Below are 9,920 nucleotides of genomic sequence, written 5' to 3' on the forward strand. Positions count from 1 at the left end.
TAGTAATTCTAGCTGAGAGTAAAAAAGGTTTAGAAGAAACAATTAACGGCATGGGTAAAGTCATACGCACGAACTACCGCATGAAAATAAACAAGAACAAAACGAAAGTAATGAAATGTAGTAGAAATAACGAAGATCGACCACTGAATGTAAAAATAAGAAGAGAAAAGTTTATGGCGGTAGAAGAATTTTGTTATTTGGGAAGTAGAATTACTAAAGATGGACGAAGCAGGAGCGATATAAAATGCCGAATAGCACAGGCGAAACAAGCCTTCAGTCAGAAATATAATTTGTTTACATCAAAGATTAATTTAAACGTCAGAAAAATTTCAAAGTATATGTGTGGAGCGTAGCTTTATATAGAAGTGAAACTTGGACGATCGGAGTACCTGAGAAGAAAACATTACATCCTTTTGAAATGTGGTGCTGCAGGAGAATGTTAAAAATCAGATGGGTGGATAAAGTAACAAATGAAGAAGTGTTGCGGCAAATTAATGAAGAAAGAAGCATTTGGAAAAATATAGTTAAACGAAGAGACAGACTTATAGGCCACATATTAAGGCATCCTGGAATAGTCGCTTTAATATTTGAGGGACAGGTAGAAGGGAAAAATTGTGCAGACAGTAAACGTCTAGAATATGTAAAACAAATTGTTAGGGATGTAGGATGTACGGGGTATACTGAAATGAAATAACTAGCACTAGATAGGGAATCTTGGAGATCTGCATCAAGCCAGTCAAATAACTGAAAAAAAAAATATATATATATATATTGATATTTATTAGGAATGTGATATATTTTCTATTCTTTCCCGTACTGAAAATAAGTACTAAAAAGTTAATTTTATTTGTCTTTAGAGGTTTGGCATATTTTTTTATAATATTTGGTTTTTTTTATTAAGTAATCAAAAACTTAATTTTTCTGAATTATGGCAAGTCTGCATTTGTCAGAAAGGTTTATTAACAAAATGATATACTTATTTTCATTATCATAGATCTTTAATCTCTAGCCTTGAAATTTGGCAAAAGGCATTGTTTTTTATGTAGACTGTCAGGAAGGGTTTTTAAGAAAACAATCCCTAAGGGATGGAGACAGTATTACATTACTCATAGTCGCCTATGCATACCTCATAAATTTTATTGTTTAAAAACTTAAAACATTATTCAAAGACTTCTTATGAACCCGAAAGAAGGTACAAAACAAGGTTTTACAAGACGGATGCTGTTAAGGGAAAAACCATTATATTTTTATCATCCTACAAAACATCATTTTCATTCATTAATAAGATTAATTTCATTTACAATGATAAATCTGATTTTAAAAATTTTGTCAAATATGTATTAAATTAAGCAATTTTTTGTGATTTTTAAAGGGGTAGTTTGGGATATTTTTATAAGTTTCACATTTGGTTGAAAAAATTATCTCTACGGCATACTGACCACATCTGCAAATTTTATTCACAGATATCATTGTTTGAATTCCTGTAATTTCTTGTCATGCTTGTCATTTTTTTCGTGCTGTAAAATGCAGCTCTCATTCAAAATTAAGAGTACAGTAATTCTATTTGGAAAATATACTATAATTACTTCTTAAAAAGTGTCTATTTCCTTTCGTTTTCCTTTTGTCTACCATTTTTTGTGTATTAAAGAAAAATTATTAATTTCAAAATTAGATTGAGGAATCACAATAGTATTGGGTTCACACATTTATGCTACCGTTGTCTGATTAATAAAACATTACAGTGTATACACGTATACAAATTTCAAAATGGCGGCCATGTCAATTTTGTAATCTTTATATTTCAGTAATGCTTTCTTTTATCAATTTCGTTTTATTTGAAAATATTTTAAGAAAATTTCGTAGTAAATAAGATGACATCTTAATCTTGAAAATCGAGGGACCAAATAACCAACTAGACAGAAAATGTGAGACATAATTTTCGGTCACACATTTTTTTTTCTGTTTATATATCTCGAAAATATATATATATATATGGTGTGTGTATGTATGTGTACACGCGCCTAAAAAACCTGAACCTTCCTTTCTTCTCACTGCGCAAGGAAAAATTAAATAAACCATAAAAAATATGTCACTGTAAAGTAAGATGCATTACAAGTGATTGACAACACCTTTGAATTAATTCGTTCTATCGTAAAAATTGAAGAACAGCCAGCTAACATTTATATAACGACAGAATCACCTATCTATGAATGTTAGTGACTAGACAATGTATTCACAATGTTACCTCTCTTATCTACACGCTCTTAATCATTAGCAGCCCATTGTATTTCCTTTAATCTATCTCCCAAAGAATTGATGGTAAAGGATAGTCTGAAGTAGTAATTTTCTATATAAATTTTTCAAGCAATGGTTTCTTGTTGAACAGATGACAATTACAGTATAGTATAAAATTATTTACCTAAATAATATATAACAAAACACAAACTTATTTGGTTTTAAGTTTTGATTTAAACGTATGCTACACAACATTACAAAACTTTTAGTCATATACATTACAAAATTTAACAAATTATTTTTATAAACGTTTTTACTAACACTTATCAATAAAGAAAACGTAGTTCAATACTAAAAAAAAAAAAAAAAAAAAAAAAAAAAAAAAAAAAAAAAAAAAAACAATTTTTCTACATAGACATTGTCCCACAAGAAAGGGAGAAACTTAAGGACATTTTCCACAGGTGAAAATAATGAAAAAAATTTCACATAAACGTAGGTCTGGAAACGCTTTGTTTTCGAGTTACGGCTAGCGAAAGATTTTGCCCGGATTTCAGCTCTTCTAATAAAAAGAAACCCAACTGTAATTTTGGGACCCAAATTAAACAATAAATTTTAAGAAATTTTTATGTAATTTTAGCTACAAATAGGATAAAACAGACCCCAGAACTGTAACTCCAGTAGGTTTTAATATATCCGACGTAAAACATAAAATTCGGTGTAGAAAAACAAGTTTTTTTGTAATTTTTTAGTTTAATAGCTTTGTTAAATGGCTAATAAATGCGGAAGATTTACTAACAAATCTTGTAGAAAATTTAATTTTGAGAAAATTAATTTAAATACATCCAATAAAAAGTAAGTATAAACTTTTAAAAATCGATTTTTGTTGAAAAAAAACAGACGAAGAAAATTCTTTCTATACCTAATAAACATTCTGTTAAAAACAAAAATTCTAATTACTGAAAAAAAGATGTAAAAAGAAATACTAATTCATAAAACAATTTTCGAGCTTAGTATAAATAATTCACACAGGTAAAACGAAATAATTACGAAAAAACTAAACTGAATTGTATTTTACTTTAGAAAAATGTTATTGTATAGGTTGGCAATACTAACAGCTGATTAACAATGAAAATTGTGTACTTCGTTTGAATCTGTTATCATAAATTATCATATAAATAAAGGAAATGTAATGCTATTATATACGAGTATTAGTGTAAAAATTCAATTATCTAACGAAGAATATGCCATTATAATTCTTGTTGATGGATTTTGTAACGGAAATTATGTAGCTGCTTGACTTGAATAACAGGAGAAATTTCCTTGACGGCGGATTGCAAATACGAAAAAATTTTCTTCAGTGTATCAGCATTACAAACGAAAGGGTCATTTCTACCGTGTTCGTTTTCGGTAGAACGCCAAGTAAATCATCGAGTTAATGAGGAAGATCGTGTGGTTCAGAATATTCAGTCCAGGCACTAACAGAAGGTGAATTTCATGTCGCACTGGTTATTCAAAAAACAAAGTGTAGCGCATCCTACAGAAAGAAAGTTTCTATCCATACTGCCTCTAAAAGATTCAAAATTTGCAGCCAACAGATGGCTGCAAAGTTTTGAACCCCAGCGGTTAAACTTCTGTCAATGGCTTATAGACAACGCTGACAAGACAAATTCAATTTTATTTACTGAGGAAGCTACTTTTACGAGAAACGAAGACTAATTCTAAACATAGTCATTTACGGGACAAAGAAAATACACATGGTAATACGGAAACTAGTTTTCAACAAAGATTTCACGTTAATATTTGGTGTGGCATTATTTACGACAAAATTCTTGAACCATTTGTTTTCAATCAAAACCTTACGGGAGATGTATACGTTCATTTCTTGAAAAATAATTTGCCAGTTGTTTTGTAGGATGTACCTTTACAAACTAGATTGCAAATTATTTTGCAGCACGATGTTCCGCAAGGCCACATTTTTCTTTAGTAGCCAGAAATTACTTGAATGCTAATTTCTTAAACTGGATTGAAAGTGATGGACCAATCAACTGGCCACTACGATCACCTGAAAACGCCAGTAGATTATTTCATTTGGGGCTATGAAGAAGATAATATACCAAGAAAAAGGTTAGTACTAAAAAAGAGTTACTCATTAAAATATGACATGCCACTGAATTTATACGAAACGATCCTGAGATGATACGGAAAGTCACAGAAAATATTTTACGTCGGGCAGAGTGCTGTGTACATTGTGAAGGAGGGAATTTCAAACAATTACTGTAAGTGAGGTTTATTATTCTGTTACCATTTATCATTTATTCATGTATTTTATTTTTTTGTTTTGCTAAATTAAGAATAATGTTTATTAGGTACAAAAGAATAATACGACTTTCTGTCTATTTTTTGTCTGTTGTGCTTCAATAAAAAAACAATTTTTTTAGAGTTTATACTTACTTTTTATTAGCTGTATTTATATTAATTATCTCAAAATGAAATTATCTACAGGTTACTAAATCATCCGCATTTATTAACAAAGCTATTACACTACAAACCTAAAAAAAAAAAATTGGGCGCCAAATTTTGTGTTTTACGTCGGATATCTTAAAAACTACTGAAGTTGGAGTTTTTGGACCTGTTTTATCATTTCCCAGCTGAAATTACGTAAATAGTCACCAAATTTACTCCTTAATTTAGGTCCAAGAAAATTACAGTGGGGCTTATTTTTATTATGAGTGAAATTTTTTGCTAGCCTTAACTCGGTAACAAAGGCGTTTCCAGATCTATGTTAATGTGAACGTTTTAATTTTTTTACAAGTAGAACATATCCTGAAAATTTCTCAGTTTCTTCGTGGGATACTGAATAATAATATTGCACCGTGATGTTACTGTGTTTTTTTACAAAATGATTATTATTATATAAAAAAAAAATACGACTATTCAAACTAGATTTTATGAAAAAAATTATAAAGGTAATTTGTATGATTTAAAATTAAAATATGTTACAAGTTTTTCTGTTAAAATATTAGAAAAAAAATTCGAACAGCTATGTTAGACGCCTTAAACCAATCGGCTACAGTGGCTCCCTGATGTATTGAGTGAAAAATGTTCTACATAAGCGGTGAATTGTGAATTTTAACGTCACATCAGTCTGTACACACACATACACATACACACACACACACACACACACACACACCCACACACACACACACCCACACCCACCCCCCCTAAGAAATAAAGAAAAATCTAAGAAATAAAGTATTATAAAAATAGGACGACAAAAGAGGAGGTAGAAGAATTTTATTATTTGCAAAGTAGAATTACTAAAGATGGATGAAGCAGGAGCGATATAAAATGACGAATAGCACAGGCAAAACGAACTTTCAGTCAGAAATATAATCTGCTTACATCAAAAATTGATTTAAACATCTGGAGAGTATTTTTGAAAGTATTTATTTGGGGCGTAGCTTTATATAGAAGTGAATGTTAAAAATCACATGGTTGGATAAAATGGCACATGAAGAGGTGTTGCGGCAAACTGATGAAGAAACAAGCATTTGTAAAAATATAGCTAAAGTAAGAGAAATACTTCTAAGCCACATCTTAAGGCATCCTGAATCACCGCTTTGACATTGGAGGAACAGGTAGATGGGAAAAATTGTGCAGGCAAGCAAAAAATTTATTTGTCATCTTAATAATTATAATTGGTATCTTTTAAAATATTCGGTTGTAATTGGTGGAAATTTTCGTAAAAATCATTTTCCAAATATAAACTATATTATACATTAAAAACTAAATATTGTGTAAAATTAATATCATTAACAAATGTATTTTCCGATATTTCAACTGTTAACCTAGTTTTACTATTATCAAATAATCTTTGTACCTTAATTTCATACAGGTTATATTTTATTATTTTTAATAAAATTTGATTTTTTCAAAAATAACTGGTTCATCAATTTTGGGTATTTTCGTTACTATGTCAACTTCATAATTTGAATGCATTGTCTGGTCATTATTTTCTTCAACTAGACCTTCTTCTGGCTGGTTTTTGACTGGTTGAATTTCATCACGATTTTCGCTGTCTGTATTGACAATCATTGACGACTGATCGTCTAATTTTGGAAAATACGAGTATATATTAACAGTTATATTATTTTATCTATTTGACTTGTATTCCCTGACGTGGTTTCAAAATTTGTTTTTTTCATTTATATTTAATTGTATTCACGATAACGCGTCAGTATTTTGATTTTTGTTTCCTTTTTATAGGCTATTTCGTTGGGAAATTCTTCTAATTTTAATCGCCATCTTAAAAATTTTGAATTTTGTCCCTTAACAAAAAAATATCCATTGTAGAGATTTATGATTGATAATTTTTTTTTATTTTCTTCTGTGAAGATAAGGACGAAAATACTTTGTTGCCCAAACTATAGGGAGTCATTTTTTTTTTTATTGTTCAATAACTTGATTCAGTATCACTGAGGGTCCTACTTGTGTATGCGATGGATAGATCTGCGCCATTTTTGTTTTGACTTAATATTGCTCCTGTAGAAAAATTTCTGGCCTCAGTTGTAAAGTTAAATTCTTTAGTAAATCTGGATATTAAAGTAATAGCTCATTTGACAATTTATTTTTACAGATATCAACACTTTTAATATAGTTTGGATCCTCAATATTTTCACATACTTTTACATTATTTTGTAAACATTTAGAAAGTGGTTTTGTTATATTAGTTAAATTTTCTGTAAAATCCTAATAAACCTAAAATTCCTTTAATTTCTTTAGTGGTATCGGATAACGTTTAATTGCATTTATATTATCTGGGTAGGGTTTAATGCCATCTGCGGTCACAAGATGTCCTAAATAAGCTACTTCTTTTCGTAAAAATTCTGTTTTATCAAATTAAAATTTGAACTTAATGGATCTAAATCTATCAATAAGTTATTGAAGTCTGAAATTATGTTATTTTAAACTAGTTGAATAAATAATAATATCATCAAGCTAAACAAGGCTAATTTCATTTTGAGTTCCCCGTATTACATTATTCATAATTGGTTAGAACATTGGTGGGCTATTTTTTAATCCAAATGGCATCCTTAAAAATTCGTAGTATCGTGTTTCAATATCTGTTTACCATGCTGCTCGGTCCATCTATACTTGATAAAATCCAGAGGCTAAATTAAATGTACTAAAGTATTGGGCACTTCCTACCTTGTCTAAAATATCTGTTATATTTTTAAGCGAAAATTTATAATCTATTGTTTTTGAAGTCAATCCCCTAAAATTAATTACTAATCAGGTCAGGTTTTTTCGGTACTATCCAAACTGATGAGTCCCAGGGTCGAATAATTTTTTGATTTAACATATCTTGAATTTGGTTTTCTACTTAATTCCTTTATTTTTCGGGATATTGGTAATTTCGTGTATAAACTAGTACCTCATCTATTGTCCGAATTTTATCTTTTATTTGGTTAGTAAAAGTTAAATCGTTTCCTTCAACATGAAATATACCTGCAGAATTTTTTACTAAATTTTATATTGCCTCTTTTGTTCAAAATTCATATGCTCAATTCTAATCTTTGCTAAATCTAATTTTTCGTCCTGAGAATAATCATATTAAAATGACGACTCTTTTTAATATTAATATTTTTCGTTTCATTATTTAATTTTTTTGGTAAATAGTGGGCATCAACTACTATTGTCATTAGTCTTTGTCATAAATTAAAATACACTCCCTCTTTCATGAAAGTGATTCGGTCAAATGCCGGTATCACCAAACAAATCATCTGGAAGAACAGACTATCACAAAACAATAAAATCACAGATAAACATTAAGTGACAAGGGTGTGTAGGGCCCTTGTCACTTAAAAATTTGTAATCCGTTTCTGAAGAAATGTCGTTAAAATACCAAAGCGGGTGTAAAGGCCCCGCAACTATTAAAACATTTCCTTAAATAAATTCGCCAACTACACTAAAAAAAAAAAAAACACCAAAATTCAAAACTGGAGAAAACAAAATCACGGTGAGACACAAACACAGTTAAATTGATTTCAATTAATTAGTCATGATAATGAATGAGTCATAATCGCTCTAATAAACCGCTTCCTCTGAGAAACTTGATCATTTTCTTTTCTCTTTTCTCATTATATGATAAATCATGAGCCAATTTGTTTGTTAGGTTGAGCCTCATTCTGAGGTCTCTGTCCAATGTGCACTCTTCTATTTTATGTGTCACTATGAGATACGTGTCACAGCTTTCACACATTGGTCTCTGTTCTCCTGCTAGCATATAGGTCGAAGTAAGTCTGGTGTGACCTATTGGAAGTCTTTTAAGGGCTACTTGTTCTCGACGAGTTAGACTGTTTTTTTTGTTTTAATAGGAAGTGGGGTATTCTTAATGCAATTAAGCCTCGTAGTAAGTGCACCCCACCTCCTTATCTATTCCTTCCTTATGACCTGTTTATTGTAGTTTTTAAGGTCGTCCAGTCGAATTAATGGAATATCAACTTTTTTGCTGTTCGCCGCTTGTTTGACTGCTTTATCAGCTGCTTCGTTACTGGGAATACCGACGTGGCCAGGTGTCCATATCAAGATGCACTGTTTGCAGTTATCTTTAAGATTTTTAAATGCTGCCAATATATTTTGAAGAAGTGCATAATGTGTGAAGCCACTCCTTAAAGCAGTGATGACACTTACGGAAGGCAGAGAAGCACTTTTTCTTCGCTGTAATGTAATATATAACGAAGAGCTTTCTGAATTGCGTATAACACTGCTGTGTAGACAGTGACTATTGCAGAGAAGCCCCAAAAGTGGGATTCGTCATGCACGACTAATGAGCTTCCGATGCCGTTCTCAGTCTTTGACTCATTAGTGAATACATGGGTGAAACTTTTAAATTCTGCAGTCAGTAGTCGAAAAGCATTTGGAATATAAACGTCTGGTAATACCTGCTCTATCTTCTCCTACAAGTCTATACGGCCCTCTACCGTAGACATTAACCACGGTGGGGTTTCTCTTCTGGAGGCCGGGAGAATTTCTGGCAGATCAATACCATAGTCTCCACTGATCTCCATTCTCCTTATTTCAGATGGTCTAGAAAAAGTGGGTCTTCTCCGATACTGTTCAGCCAAACCGTGCTTATAAAAGGAAACAAAATATATGACCTGGAGAGGCTAAGACATAAGCTGCATATCGTAGCAGGATTGTTTCCTATCTGTAACTCAACGGTGTAACTCTTGCTTCTGACAGTATGCTGTCAATCAAACTGGTATAGAAAGCTCCTGTAGCAATCCTGATCCCTTTGTTATGGATCACGTCGAGTTTCTTAAGATGAGACTTTTGGCGGAGCCATACGCTATTGAATCGTAATCTATTCTGGATTGGACCAATGCTTTGTAAATTCTCAATAATACTTCTTTCAGATCTCTAATTCAAATCGCGTTTTTTCCACGATCGTGGATATATACCGGAAATCCAAATTTGATCAAAGAATTCTAACATTTACTTCCTTGCAATGACATCTAGTATTCTGATCATTTCGTATCGGATGTTGCTGGACCAGCGGCAGTATTCGCTGTTTTACTCAGAGCATGATTGAATTCTTTCTCAGTGAATTCTTCATTATAATATAAATTCGTCTGAGTATCAAACAATATATCATTTTCAGTTTCAGCTTTGAGGTTTTT

The sequence above is a fragment of the Lycorma delicatula genome, chromosome 1 (genome assembly GCF_047948215.1).
Source record: "Lycorma delicatula isolate Av1 chromosome 1, ASM4794821v1, whole genome shotgun sequence".
In the NCBI taxonomy this organism is placed as follows: Eukaryota; Metazoa; Arthropoda; class Insecta; order Hemiptera; family Fulgoridae; genus Lycorma; species Lycorma delicatula.